Source organism: Lytechinus variegatus, chromosome 11 (genome assembly GCF_018143015.1).
Source record: "Lytechinus variegatus isolate NC3 chromosome 11, Lvar_3.0, whole genome shotgun sequence".
NCBI lineage: Eukaryota > Metazoa > Echinodermata > Echinoidea > Temnopleuroida > Toxopneustidae > Lytechinus > Lytechinus variegatus.
Genome location: NC_054750.1, coordinates 30,865,302 through 30,879,680, shown reverse-complemented (window position 1 = coordinate 30,879,680; position 14,379 = coordinate 30,865,302). Strand labels below are relative to the sequence as shown.

Here is a 14,379-nt window from a genome sequence, read left to right as displayed (position 1 = left end):
TGTTTAGAAATGAAATCAAGACAATAGCGTAGAAATGTTGGAAATGAAGTTGTAGGTTTATCCCATTTACATGATTACATCTTTTGAATCTCAAAATTTCAGTGGCGATACACGCAGATGAATGGAAAGGAGTTCCTGGAGCTGGCTTCGTGGAGGGTGAGCATACGTTAGTAAATGATTTTTACTCTCTAATATTAGAAGCCTCCTGAGTCCTGGCTATCCCAAAGAAAAGTAAAAAAATGAAGAAAAAAGCAGAGAAAAAGAGGCAATTCTTTTTACTTTCAAACTGTTCAATTTCAAACAAAAGTCTAACTCACAATTTGCAAGGCCACGGAGAGTATGACCCAGAATATTATCCAGATCAATGGCAATTAAAAGGGGCCTACTCCAACTTGATGGAGACTAGCAAATGAATTCAATGTGCACGCAGTTGCTTTCCAGTGGCCAGCAGAATACAAGGAGAGTGTACGCTGCGCTCCGGACGTCGACCGGACAGGCTCTCGTGAAAATCCGTTCCCGTACGACGTCGCCGCGGCCCCGGGGCCAGGGGGAAGATGTTACACACAGATCTGTTGCTGTTCCACTAGGCCTAGTTCATCAATCCACAACCCCTCGACTGCTCCGGCATTTTGTAGTAAAAAGCACTGGATTCCTGCACAACGGAACCTCGTTCCCTCTTTTCGACGCTACACGAAGAAATTCAACATTATTCAGCATGTCCAGGAAGCAAAATGGAACGGCTGCTCAACCAGGAAGCAATGGCAAATCTCAGCAATATTTTATGTTGAGAAAGGTCATTTGACAAGCGCCATCTACCGCTGTGAGACAGCGCAATGACCCGTTTTCGTTATTCTTCTTTTTTAATATCAATTCTCGTTTTGATTCATTAATTATGGTAAAATGAGGTAAATGTGCATCCGTCCATATGCCTGCAGTGTGTGATGGAAACAAAACTTTTCAGGACATAACCATGTCATAAAAGTGAAGAGATTAATAAATGAATCAATAAACAAATAAAAGAAGTGGAGCTAAAAGTTTTTTAAAAAGTTTTAAGACCTCATTTGATTTTTCTAAGCTTCATGTCCGGGCTGGATTTATTCTTTTTTCACATTTCTGGTTTAAAATATGCCTTCTATCCGATGTATACAAATACCCATAAACCATAGGCCTATTGTTAGTTTTCTCAGCTAAATTGTGCAAAATACGGTACTTTATCTTATCCTTTATTTACATCTTTCTGAAATTCGATTCAAAGCTATCTTCTGCATCTGAAATCAATGCTAGAAATATTTGATACATATAAACATAAAATATTCTATTGGTAGGATAAATCTAAGATTTGTAATTATCATAAATCTAAGATATAGGGTTAGATTTATCTTAAATCTAAGATTTGTGATGAAATACAGTGCGGGACAAATTTGAAGTCTATAAAATTTTTGTTTCAAATTATGATGCCTATAGTTTGGCTTTTATAGGTGCTCTGAAATCTATCTTTTAAATGTTGCTAAAAATATTAGTTTCATTCATGCTTGAACGAACACGGAATGTTTAGTGTCTGAGGTTAAAAAGGAGGCTTGCGCAGTTGCGCTATGACATAAAATGATGATCGGACTTCTTGCTAATCAGCAGACTTCCTCTCAACCTTTTCATAATCCTTGCCATATCAAATTATGCGGTCAAAATTCATCTATTTGCTCAAATTGTTCTGTTGTTCCTTTTTCATATGTTCTCTTTTAGCTTTGAATATTCCTTCTTCAGCAAAAACTTTTTTTCAACCGGAGTATAGGAGAGTGTGTTTTGTATTTTTTCAAATCCTTTCATTGTGTGATCAAAGGTTATGGTGCATATTGTTACAGTGCCAAACAGATGGTCGGGCTCGGGGATGCTCCCCACCCCCTCAATTAAAGAAAATCATGACCATGAAAAACGTGGAAAGGAAATATAAGGAAAGATAGAAAGTAAAATATATTATTTTCTGAACATCATGTCAAAATCGATCACAAAATTTGATATTCTAATAACAGAGTGGGAGTATTTGTGTGCTCGCTTCGCTCGCTCACACTTTTTAAATACATTCTACCAGATCTGCCATATCTAGCTCCTTCAAAATTGACTCAATACACCATTGCCATTGAAAGACATCCTTCCTGTTTGTCCTGTGAAGCATATAATTAAACTTAGTCAAGGAATCAATAACCCCTTGAAAATGGATTCATGTCTTTTAAAGGTAGCATATAACATAATTTGTTTCATAAAAGGATTTGAATAATTACAAGTTTTCCCAATTAATAATGCAAATCTACTTGCTTGAGTTGACAAAAAGTCTTCTTTTCTTACTTATGATAAAATTTCAAAAAGAAGTTTTAAATGAAAAAAAAACACACAAAATAATTCAAGTAAATAAATAAATTTGTAAAATAAAATTTGACAGCATAATTTGAAAATTATGGCACAGATAATGAAAAGGTTCAGAGGAAGTCTGCTAATTAGCAAGAAGCCTGATCATCATTTTACTCATATTCTGCCATTCGGGCACAAGCCTCTTTCTGAACCCCCGACAAAAACGTCCCGTGTTCGTTCAAGCATGAACAAAAATTACTTTTTATCTCAAAGATAAGATTTCAGAACATGTATTAACATCAAAATATAGATATCGTAATTTGACACAAATGTTTTATAGACTCTTGAAAATTGTCCTGTTTTTTATACGCACTGTATAGATGTATATCATTTCTCTTCAAATTTGTGATCAGAGCAATAACTTTTCAAAGATAACTGATCTAATATGTGCTCCTCAATCGAATACCGTAGAGTTGATTGCAAATCTTCGTTTTCATACAACATACTGAAATCATTAAGAAAATGTTTTAGCATACAATTATGTTCTTAAATGTTTTAGTCTATCAAAAGAATCATATTTTTATTTCCAGCATAATGATATGAGCCACAAACTCATCCTGCATATCAGAATATAAAATCCAAACAAATTAGATGGAGACATATCAATGCACCCGGCTGACTGCTGATCTAAGAATTTCAACCGGTTTCTTTCTGGAGCTTCATTATTTCTCTCATCACCAGTTGCTCTCCCCCTCATATCTTTTTTTTTTCTTTCTTTCTTTCCTACTTTCTTTCTTTTTTCTTTCTTTTTTCATTCCTTCCGTCTTTCTTTCTTTCTTTCTCTTTCATTCTATTCATTTTCCCTTTAGTCATTCTTAGTCTTTATATCAGTTTCTTTTTGTAGTCCTTTAATTCTATACCAAAGTTTTGTTGCATCAAAATACAGTAATGATGAATAAAAATAGAAAAGGGCTCAGGAAGATTTCATACTTAGCTTTTATTCATACATAAAATCATTATTTACAATCATTAATATGCACTCATGTGGTTGAAAAATACACAGTAAAAAAAAAAACATTCTTAATAAAAAAAGAAAATTCAACTCCCTCCTTCAAAAAAAGGAATAGATGATACAAAGTCTCAGAAATTATCAAAAGACATGATAACGAACCCATGACCATTAAAGGAAACCAAAACCCAAGAAGAGAAGTAATCTTATTGGAAAGAGTAAAATGAGAGGAACAATCTAAAAAAAAGTTTTATCAAAATCGGTTATGAAATAAGCAAGTTATGGGAGTTTGAAAACTCTTGTTTTACTTTCTATAGGCATCCTCAAATTGGCAAACGTGCTTCAAAATGGCTGATTTTGTGGACAACTCTCCATTTGTTTAATACACAAATTTTCAGATTTCCTCATTATCTTTCAAATTGCATCTTGCCTCCTTCTGAGCACAACATATGTCATGGGAAAATATAATCCACACCATATATGTCAAGGTCAGGAGGAGATAATGTGATGTCCGGTACAATATGTAAAATAAAGGGGAAAATCTGAAAATCTGTGTACAAAACAAATGGAGAGATGTCCACAAAATCAGCCATTTTGAAGCACGTTTGCCAATTTGGGGATCCACATAGTAAGTACATCAAGACTTTTTAATAATCCATAACTTGTTTATTTCATAACTGATTTTGATGAAACCTTTTTTAAATTGTTCCTCTTATTTTACTCTTTCCAATAAGATTGCTTCTCTTCTTGGGTTTTCATTTCCTTTAACTGAGCACCCTGAGGGTGGTTACACTTTTGAACACTATAAATCTCTTAGTTATTATCATTATTATGAACTGTTGGATGCAAAAAAAGGATGTTAATATTATTTTCAATTTTCAAAAGTGTGAGATACATGTACAAATGCAAGAAGCATCCAAGTACTTTTGATAATCTATTTGTGTGCAAAAAAAAATCTTTTGGCAAGGAACAATATTTATCAAATGATCTCAATGTATTAAACAAGTATGATCTTCTATCCTTTGTTTAATGGCACATGACCGAATTTGACATACCTAATAATCAACAATTCCAGTTTTATTCTGTCATGTGTTCTTCACATCTTGGGTTGATATTTGATACACACCCAAGCTATTTCATAAATGTATACTGTGCATGATCTCAAATACCTGTTGCCTTTACACTTCAGGAAGATAGGTACGTTTTATTTCCATCAAGTGCTTATGGTATCTGGAACGGGTCATCCAGGGGTGGGGGGGAGGGGGACAGCCCCCCGAGCTGCCTTCTAATGTATTTTTCCGTTTTCATTTTGTGTTTCCTACAGGTAAATGGTCTCCATGAGTGTCCATAGTTTGTCCCCCCTCCCCATAAAAAAGAGAAAAAAAAATCCTCAGCACCAGTTGTGATAATCTCTTTTAATGGGGAGGGGTGCTGCATACGTATCCACCCAACCCCTCTGGGTGATGCTGGATCCACCCCTGTATTCCCAAAACATGTCCTCAAATGAGGACCAACTAAAAGTTCAGATAACTGTCTGACACATCGATACACAATCACCGTTCCATAAGACTGTGTATATATCAAAGATTTTCTTAAAAATCACATTTGGCTTTAATGAATTAATGATTACATAACATATCAAGTGATGTCCTGTGGACAACTTGTGTTATAGCCAAAAAGCCATCAAACCATGTCAAAGATGAGACTATCCAACAGACTAGGGCTTGTTGCAGAAAGAGTTGTGCTTGAATGAAACACAATTCCCTACAATACGTGAATTTCATTGGTTGAAAATGAAGTTGTGTTTGATTTTCAGCATTGTGTTCGATTGCAACTCTTTGTGACCCAGGCCCCAGTGCATGGTTAGCTAAAGTCTAAAATTACCTCTAACTTGAATATCCACACATATTTCATACATGCAGAAATCTTCTTGTGCACTTACATGTAGATCTGATAAATGACTTATGTCAGTACATGGTTCATTATTGAAATTTATTTTCCTTTCTTTTTACTTTGTAATTATTGCTATATTCCACAAACACAATTCATGGATAATACTATGTACAAATTTGGAATAAACTTATCTAGAAAATGCCTGAGACTACATTATGAAGTCAATTATATTGCTACAAGAGTTTGGTTTTATAAAAAATCTGAGAGACATGCTTGATATTCAACAAATGACCAATATTAATGACTAATTTATTTCGTCTTGAAATTGCACTCTTAGCGCAAATTTCACAACATTGTTTTAAAATGAGCGAGTTTAATTTGGAAAAATACATACACGTACATGGACTGTAGCAACTGAAACACTAGAAGTGTTTTTTAGGTAAAATTAATAAGAACTCGATTAAAAATTGTATCTCTGTATCAAAATCACATTAAGAACATTCCCAGCAATATAGATAATAATCAAAATCAATCAATATTCTGCAGGTTTTTATTTAATGTGCATGATTATTCACGAGTGAAAGTAAAAGGTATACATTATTATAAACAATCAAATATATACATGTATGATGCACATGAGAGGACTGAATTTTGGTTTTAATTGATGCATAATGTTCAATAAATTGAATACACTAAAAATCCCAAAGATCAGTATAAATGATAACATATTTGAATATGAAGAATAAAATAATTTTTAAAATTATTATAATTTTGTGATAAACATTATCAAAATCAATGTACAGCTTAGGAATTTAACAGACCATACCAGTTGGGAGCTTAGTGGGATAGTCGTCTTATATTATTTCCAAAACTCTAAACACTGTCGAAGCAGGATTATAAAACTCAGAGAGAAAATGATCAAATTTAAAAAAAAAACCCCTACTTATCCATAACACAATGATTTGAAAATCAGTCGTAAATTGAAGTGACCAACAAGAACATTGTTATATGTGCATAATGTTATAAAATACCCACTGTCATCCAATCAAAATTGCTGTTTGATCATATACACCTGATCACAGAACTTTGTGTTAACAGGCCGTGCTTAATTCTGAAGATTCACGGCTCAATTTCTTTTAAAGAAGAAAAAAGTTATAACTCTTGCACGTCTGTTAGGGTTGACATAATGATGTAAGACCATTATGGCTGGCTAGCTTTAGAAAGGAAACATAAAAACAGTGATTGATTTGATTTCCATCCATTTACCACAACCCCATGACACGAAGCTCGGTAATTGTTCATACCATCAATTTTTGCAAGTAAACGTACACTGTGGTCAATGCAATCGATCGCAAAAACTGTTCTCATATCAATTGCAAGGTTTTGTGTTACGTAGCCCCGGTTAAGATGGCAGAACATTGATTTACTTGACAGGTGATGCGAGTGATAGGTTTCACACACACCCGATATGCGTCCTGTGTGAGGAAATGTAGAAATTACTGCATAATCAATTATTAAATGGACAAGACTCTGATGAAGAAAATGTACGGTACAGGTTTGTAGTTTTAACAATTTTCTCAAAATCAAGCAAGCATGTATTCCAATTAAATTTCCATGGGCGGAAATCCCAGGGGGACGTGTCGTCGTGTCCCCCCTACCCAAAATAGTAGGGGGGACATAATATCAAATGCCCCCCCCCCCTACTCTTTGTGGTCTTTTATGATGGAGCAAAATACATCGCTTCACAATCGAAATAATACATATATTGGACTGAGTGACCTTACATTTTGGGTGAATACCTTTTTTTTTGCTTGTCAATTTTTTTATTAGAATTACCTTACACTTAAGGTGATGACCTTTCTTTCTTTCCCCTTGTCAAATTTTCCAGGCCATGGTCCCCCCTACCTTAGGGGACAGATTTCCGCCCATGTAAATTTCAGACAGAAAAACTAATTTGTACACAGGTTAGTTCCAACAATTCCTCCTCAAATTCTCTTCATTTCACCATCTAATATTACTTTTCAGGACTATCCATAAATGGTGAAATGCAGACCTCCTAGATAATATGTAATATATGCAAACATAATGGTTAGTTTTCACAAATCATACAGCAAGATTCTTTTTAAATTTCAAATACTGGTGGGTATACATGGAAGACGTTCATGATACATTCGTTGTAATGCATACATTTTTTTGTGCAAACAGGGTCTGATCATATCTATCAACAAATGTAATCATCATGCTTGTTACTAATCTAAAATGGAAATCTGAAGAGTAATCTTGAAAAAAAAAGATAAATTCAACACATGTTTAAACTACTTGCATAAAGCATGCCATGAAATAAAAATAGTTACTAAAAAGTGCTTACTTATTACGTAATAATTATATAATACTACAAAATAATACTAATAAAAAATTGCTGTATACCATTCTTGAGCAGCTTAGTGAAAATTGTCTATGTACATAACTTTTAAATGCGCATATGAAATTTAAACAGATTATATTTCAGAAAATATCCAGCATTAGCCCTCAGTCAAATCAATGAGACGCACTCCAAAATGATTGATCATGGAGATAAAAACAAATAGTGTTTGTACAGTCCATGGATTGTTGGCATTTGAAAAAAAAAATGTATTAGATTGTTGGCCTGGAGTAATTTTTTTTTTGGGGGGGGCATGACTTGTGGCATTAATGTGAGTGCATCCACTTTCATTCTAGATATTCAAGAAATGTGCCTATTTACACATTCTACAAAAATGGATAGATGCCAAAAGTACCTGACACAAGAGAGAGAGAGAGGCAGAGAGAGAGAGAAAGGAAGTAAGATTCAAACTAAACTAATGAACTTGACAGGTACATGTATGATGGGCCCTTACCTCCGCACATGTAAACTTCGGAGTTCATGGAATAATTTTGCTTAAAATCATATATGATTTGCAAAAGAGAAAATCACTCAACTACATTCTGTACAGTGTTATGTAAAAGAAAAAAAATCTTAAAACATGAGATTCTTTGTATAGTGGTCTTTAAAATTATTCAAAATTATATATAAATATTAATTTGTTTAGCACAGCTTTGATATGGATATATTCAGCTGCGCTTGTTAAGACCTAGAGCTGTTTACTTATGTCTCCACAGCATATTTTCTAAACTAAAAAGAGATATGTTTTTAATTTTGATTTGAAAAGAATCAAGGATGGAGAGCTTCTTACTGTATATCAATTGACAGGCTATTCAAAAGTTTGGGGGTAGCAAATGAAGTCATCCAACAATAACCTATAGTAAAATAATCTTTTGCACGACCAACATTAATTCAAGTTTATAGGAAGAAGGAATAATGCATGGTATCTTTTAAAATTCTGCATTCAATGATATACGACTTTCACTGGGATACAGACCATTGATCACTAATAATAAGTCTTACACTTAAATGAATTTCAAATACACTCCTATACATGTACATGCAGTTCTTCATTCATAATATAGAAATGCCACTATATATATAAAATATATTAGTATTCTATACAACATTATTTACACTATTTACCACATTTTGAAGTCTATATAGATAGTATACAAGATGACTATTGGATTCACTATTACTTCTATTAGTTTTACTATGTATGAGTCTTATATCAATATCATTTCATATTTAGCCCTGAAACCTCACTTGGAGATAAAAGAATACCCCCACATACAGTGTAATAAAGAAAATGTTAAGCACACTATGAACATGATAATGTACAAAGAGTATCAAAACAAAATATCATGAGTATTAACGAGGAAGTTCTTCCTGATGAAAAACAGCATTGACATTTATAAAAGTATCGGTGAAGGTTTGAGGAAAATTTATCTAGGCTTAAAAAAGTTTGAAGAATTTTATTTTTATTTGTGATTTCATATGCGAGCAGCTTCCCCATACATCGTGCAGTATAAAATGGATGAAATGTAATTTCTCAAAAAATTCAATGACGTTTTTTATTAAATATACCCTCATTATATCAACAGACAAATTATTTCACACACGCTCCTGAAAGAAACAAATCTTTATACAGCATGAACCAAGAAAAAAATTGTCATCTGTGCATACATGTATTACATGGGGCAGCTATTTGTATAGGATATCAAAATCTTAAGATTCCAACAATTTTAATTTCCTCGTATGTTTGCCAAAAAAATAAAACTTTTGGGGTGAACTTCCCCGATAAAGATGTAAAATCAGTTTTAAACATTCTCTTTATCATAATCCCCTCACACTGGCTATTCACCACATATCAACCTCACACCAATTTAAGCTACCTTGGACCCGGTCTCACAAAGAGTTGCGATTGATCTGATCAACCACAACTATGGAAAGCCAGCAAAATCAACATATAAAATGCACGTTTGTTCAAAATAAATTCTAGATGTGAATGTATGTCTATAATTCATTGATTTCTTGACAATTTGGCGTATTCTTCTTTGTTAACAAAGGACATTTTGCACATTTCCTGTAGACAATAATTATAACACTGATGGATTTCCACAGTTACGATTGATTGGATCCATCGTAACTCTTTGTAAGACAGGGCCCAGCTCAATCACAACTATGGATGGCCAGCAAATTGATGTCAACATCTAATATGCAGTTTTTAAGAATATTTTCAAGATATGATGTATCTTCATGCATTCAGCATTCTCTTGAAGATTCAGTGTGATTCTTTTTTCTACTTACTATTAAAGGAGACTGAGCTAATTATTTCCTGTAGAAAAAATAAAGGTATTGAAGGATTTCCATACAGTTGAGATTGATTGGATCAATCGTAACTCTTTGTAAGACGAGGCCCAGTTATACCACATTTGACTAGTGATACTGATATCATTACTCGCTTATATCACCAAATTGCAAAAGGGGAAATGTCAAGTCAAAACCTTGGTAGTCATTTCAGGTGCACCCTCGCTGGTTTACTAGTATATTTACTTGGTCTGCATGTACAAGCAGTTCTCAGATACATGTACCGGTAGTCTATTACCACATGTGCTTAAAACCCACTTGTCCTACTATCAAAATTTTGGCTGATTGCTGTTTGTTCTACACTGCATTTGGTCTAACCTCCAATTAGTCTAATTTTCAATAGTAGTCTAATACCAGTCAGTCGGCAAGCCCCTGTGTTAATGAGCAAATGGGCAAGATTTATCCAAGTCCTCTCGTGGCTGAATTCATGTCCCTGCAAAATCTCGTGAATTGTGAGACTTTTTTCTCAAAGAATTTAACCACTTTCTCCTGGAGTAAAATTGATTATTTTTGTACCATTGGGAAGAGTAAATGTTACTCTTTCATATTGGTTATTTCTTTTGAATAAATTATTTTGATAAATAAGTGAATTTTTTACCAGAAAAGATGCATCAAACAGAATTTTCTTCCTCTGTTTTCACTTGCAAATTGTGCAACATTTTGTGTTTTAGATACCAACATTATTTATATCATCAGAAAGCTCAAACTCTATACTTTCTTACAATGTCACTCTTGATATGTGGCATCTTTTAGATGGGTCAGCAGCCAGCTTTTTCCATCAAGATGGAAGACGAGATTTCTAAAATTTCTGAGTAACATAAAATCCAGAGTTCTGATTGGCTGAATAATGTTTTCACAACAACAGGCGCGGGTTATTTGAAGAGATTACCACATGGTGAGTGTGACCTTGCAGAGGCCCAGTGTGGGGAACATTGGAATTTGCGTGGGTGTGTGGTCTCTGTGACCAATCAGAGTGCAGTATTCTTGTTTTTGAGCTGCTAAATGTACTTGGCCTCTTAAAAGCTGGCTGCTGACCCATCTAAGATACATCTTCTTATACAAATTATATCATATTAAAGCGTAGATCTTCAGCTTTATTATGATCTAAAAATCATTTGTGCTCAAACAGAAATCAAGTGTGAAAACAACAACAACATTTCTTGCATGAAAAAAAAATCATTTTGTTTCATGTTTTATATCAAAAGTTTTCCCTATATTACAACATTTTAAAAAAATTCCAAACACATGACCTAAAAGAATGATTCTTCTTCTTTACAAAGATACCAAAACATGAAATTTGGTTAATATTTAGAGCAGCAATGGCAGAATAAAAAGGTGTTTTGGTTCGCACCAAGCTCATTAATAATGCAAAAACCCTATAGTCATGAATATCACTTGGATAAAAGAAGCTACTTTTTCAGGGCTTGCCGACTGACTGAATGCCCATTATCTACTTTGTCTACTTATCATTTTTTTTACTTAGTCAAATGAAATTATAGTTCGTAAACAGATCATCTATGAAATCATAGAGGGTTTGCACATGACGTCCGATTTATATAGAGCTTTATAACATATCAAAACGACGTCTCTAAGCCCTTTACAGATATATTATTACCCAGGTCATTGGATCCTTGAATGCCCGCATACAATGTATGCATCTTCTCCACTCCCTGGGGAGCATTCCAACAAGTGTTCCAAGACTCAATTGCTAGGCATACTACATAGGCTTTGCATCCTACCAGGTACTCATTTAACACCTGGGTGGAGAGTGGCAAATTGTGGATTGACGCCTTGCCAAAGGACCCTAGGCCATAGTGGGATTCGAACACACGTCCCTCTGATTACAAGGCGAGATTCAGAACCGCTACACCACGGCGCTTCCATGATTTATCATGGTTTGATGCACAGGGTTTTATGTTTTGTCCTCCAACATGGCTGCTTGTGGTAATTTTCTAGAGACCAATGAGATATTAGAGTAGACAAACACCCCAAAATCAACAATAAGTCGACCAAAATGAATATAGAGATCTTTATTGAGCTTAAAAATTCATTTCCTAAAAAAAGCTTTAAAATGATATATATTTTAAAATTAAGCAACAATGACCATTACGCGTACTTGATTGAAAGCAAAGGAAATTTAGCAAGAGATTAAAAAATGAGGAGAAAATCAAGGTTTGAAGTTCTAGGTTCACTCAAGCATGAGTTGTGCATACTGTCTAATCTCAGTGAAACTTCCAAGCAGTCCGCAAAAAGTAGTGTCCAAGAAACTCTTGTATCTTTGCTTTCATTCAACTTCACGACTTCAAATTTTCACAGTATGAATAAGAAGAATGGCTCTTTCAGATAAGTTTTCTTTTGATTTTTGGAATTTGGAGACTAAATTTCTATTTTGGCTATTGTCAGAGAACCATACCTGGCGACTTATTGGTTGTTTTGAGGTGGAAGGTCACAAATAGGGATTGGATTTTGGATGAGACCAAACAGGAAGAAGATGAAGCAGGTGTAGACCAATCAGTAATTTATCCCCACTTTACATAAACAAATGCTATTTACCTCAATATATCATACATTTGGTGGGAGTCATAAATAATGAAATGTTTTACAATGAAAGAGAATTTAGACTTGTGCATAGATGGTTTTCTGACCTAACACCTGCCCTAATTTTTTTTCACGAATTAAAAATTACTCATAAATAAAATATTGTTATTTCAGTTCATATTTTTTCATAGCTCTTGATTCTGTGCTCACCACTATCTTTTTTTCTTCATGTTTATATCATATCAAAGGTAAAATGAGCTTGATTCATTGCCTTTTTCTCATTTTTAGGTCAATAAAAACCTTGTTGTAATGCTGATCTGGTGAATGAATAATAATGACTTTATAAAATATTAGTGAAACTTAAGGCGACCGCACACCTTGAGAATGGCCTGTGACCTGATTTCAGAATAAAATGTAGAATTTGATGCTAATTTTAAGACTTGGAATATCTTACTGTGTAATATTCGAAATCATTGTACGATTACCTATGTTAAAATCTGCGACTATGCTATCATCCCTTTTAGAATGAAAGCGAATTTAATATCTAGCCGTAATGACGTCCTAGCAGTCGTACGATTGGCTACGATTTGAAACTAATTTGGCCCTTACTCCAAAATAAAAGTTTGCAACCATTCAAAATGGTTATATTAGTATTCTTTCAATTGATTTTAACCTCAAATAAAATGATATGTTCCATTCGCATTTTCAGAAAATGAGCAAAATGCGATTTGTTCCAAAATCGCATCTAGAACAGTCGTAAGGTGTGTGGTGGCCTTTTGGAATACAGACTTACGATTGTGGTATTTTTGCATAAACTGCAAAGGAATCCTTGATCTTGATTGGCTACTGAGCACTACTACAGTAGTAACCCCAAAAATTAGGACGTATCTAAATGCTTCAACTTTTCAGTCCAGAATCAGCATTCTCATACATGATTAGTCCGAAACACAGTTTAACGTTCTTATTTTCATTTAAACGCAGAATGCCTATCGCAAATTTACAAAGAGGCATGTTTCACAACGTTGTTTCTCCAGAATCAGGGTTTCTGGGGGAAGTATAAAGAAGACCACGATCGTAAACGTGTTTAAAAGACGTCATTTTGGTAAAAGCTCCAGTGAGATGGAAATATGTGTGCACATACATGTAAAATGGTTCTAACAGAGAGTTTACATCATTACCTCTCAACTCACTGGTTCTCATATTGCCATGAGGCATTGCCATGGTATTTACATAAAATTAGTGAAACTGGTCATAAAGACAGTGTCATAAAGACTTGCGATTTTGGTATTTTTGCCATTACCTGCCAAGGAAAGACTTTCAATTAGCTTCCGAGGCCCCACGTTGGTGATCATAAGGGCAAACTTTGTAATAAAACTGGTCACTGGACATCACTCGTGCAAAAAGGAAGTGCTTGTCATCATCACTGGTTGCTTGTCCTGACGACTGCTGGAAATCTTGAAGGTTCAATCCTCTACCCCATGAATAGATGACATCTTTGACATCTATGATGACATCTATGACCAGTGTGTTGGCTCCGTCGGTAGAGCGTCCGTCTCACAACCGGGAGGTCGTGGGTTTAAACCCCGGCAGCGTCAGACCAAAAGATGGGAGTTGCTGCTACCCTGTTTGGCGTTCAACGATTAAAGGGATAGAGCCTCGTCGATCTGGCGCTGCACAGTGGCTGCCGGGCCCACGATCAATTGGGCAAAGCAAATTCTCGGAGTATATAATTTCATGTCTAGTTCAAACAATAAATGATGGATTTTCATTTTTCGGATTTTTTTTTCATCATAGCGCAATGAAATTCTTTACACTACCTTGA

General features: G+C 34.5%; 1 protein-coding gene across 1 annotated transcript in view; it reads right to left on the bottom strand.

The window, feature by feature from the left end:
- The window catches only part of LOC121424594 (phosphatidylinositol 3-kinase regulatory subunit alpha-like), a 64,056-nt gene extending 63,272 nt beyond the window's left edge, over positions 1–784 (bottom strand). Inside the window, exon 1 of the mRNA XM_041620344.1 lies at positions 318–784. The gene's annotated coding sequence lies outside the window, so the exon portion shown is untranslated. The remainder of the gene's footprint in view (positions 1–317) is intronic.
- Positions 785–14,379: the final 13,595 nt, after the last annotated feature.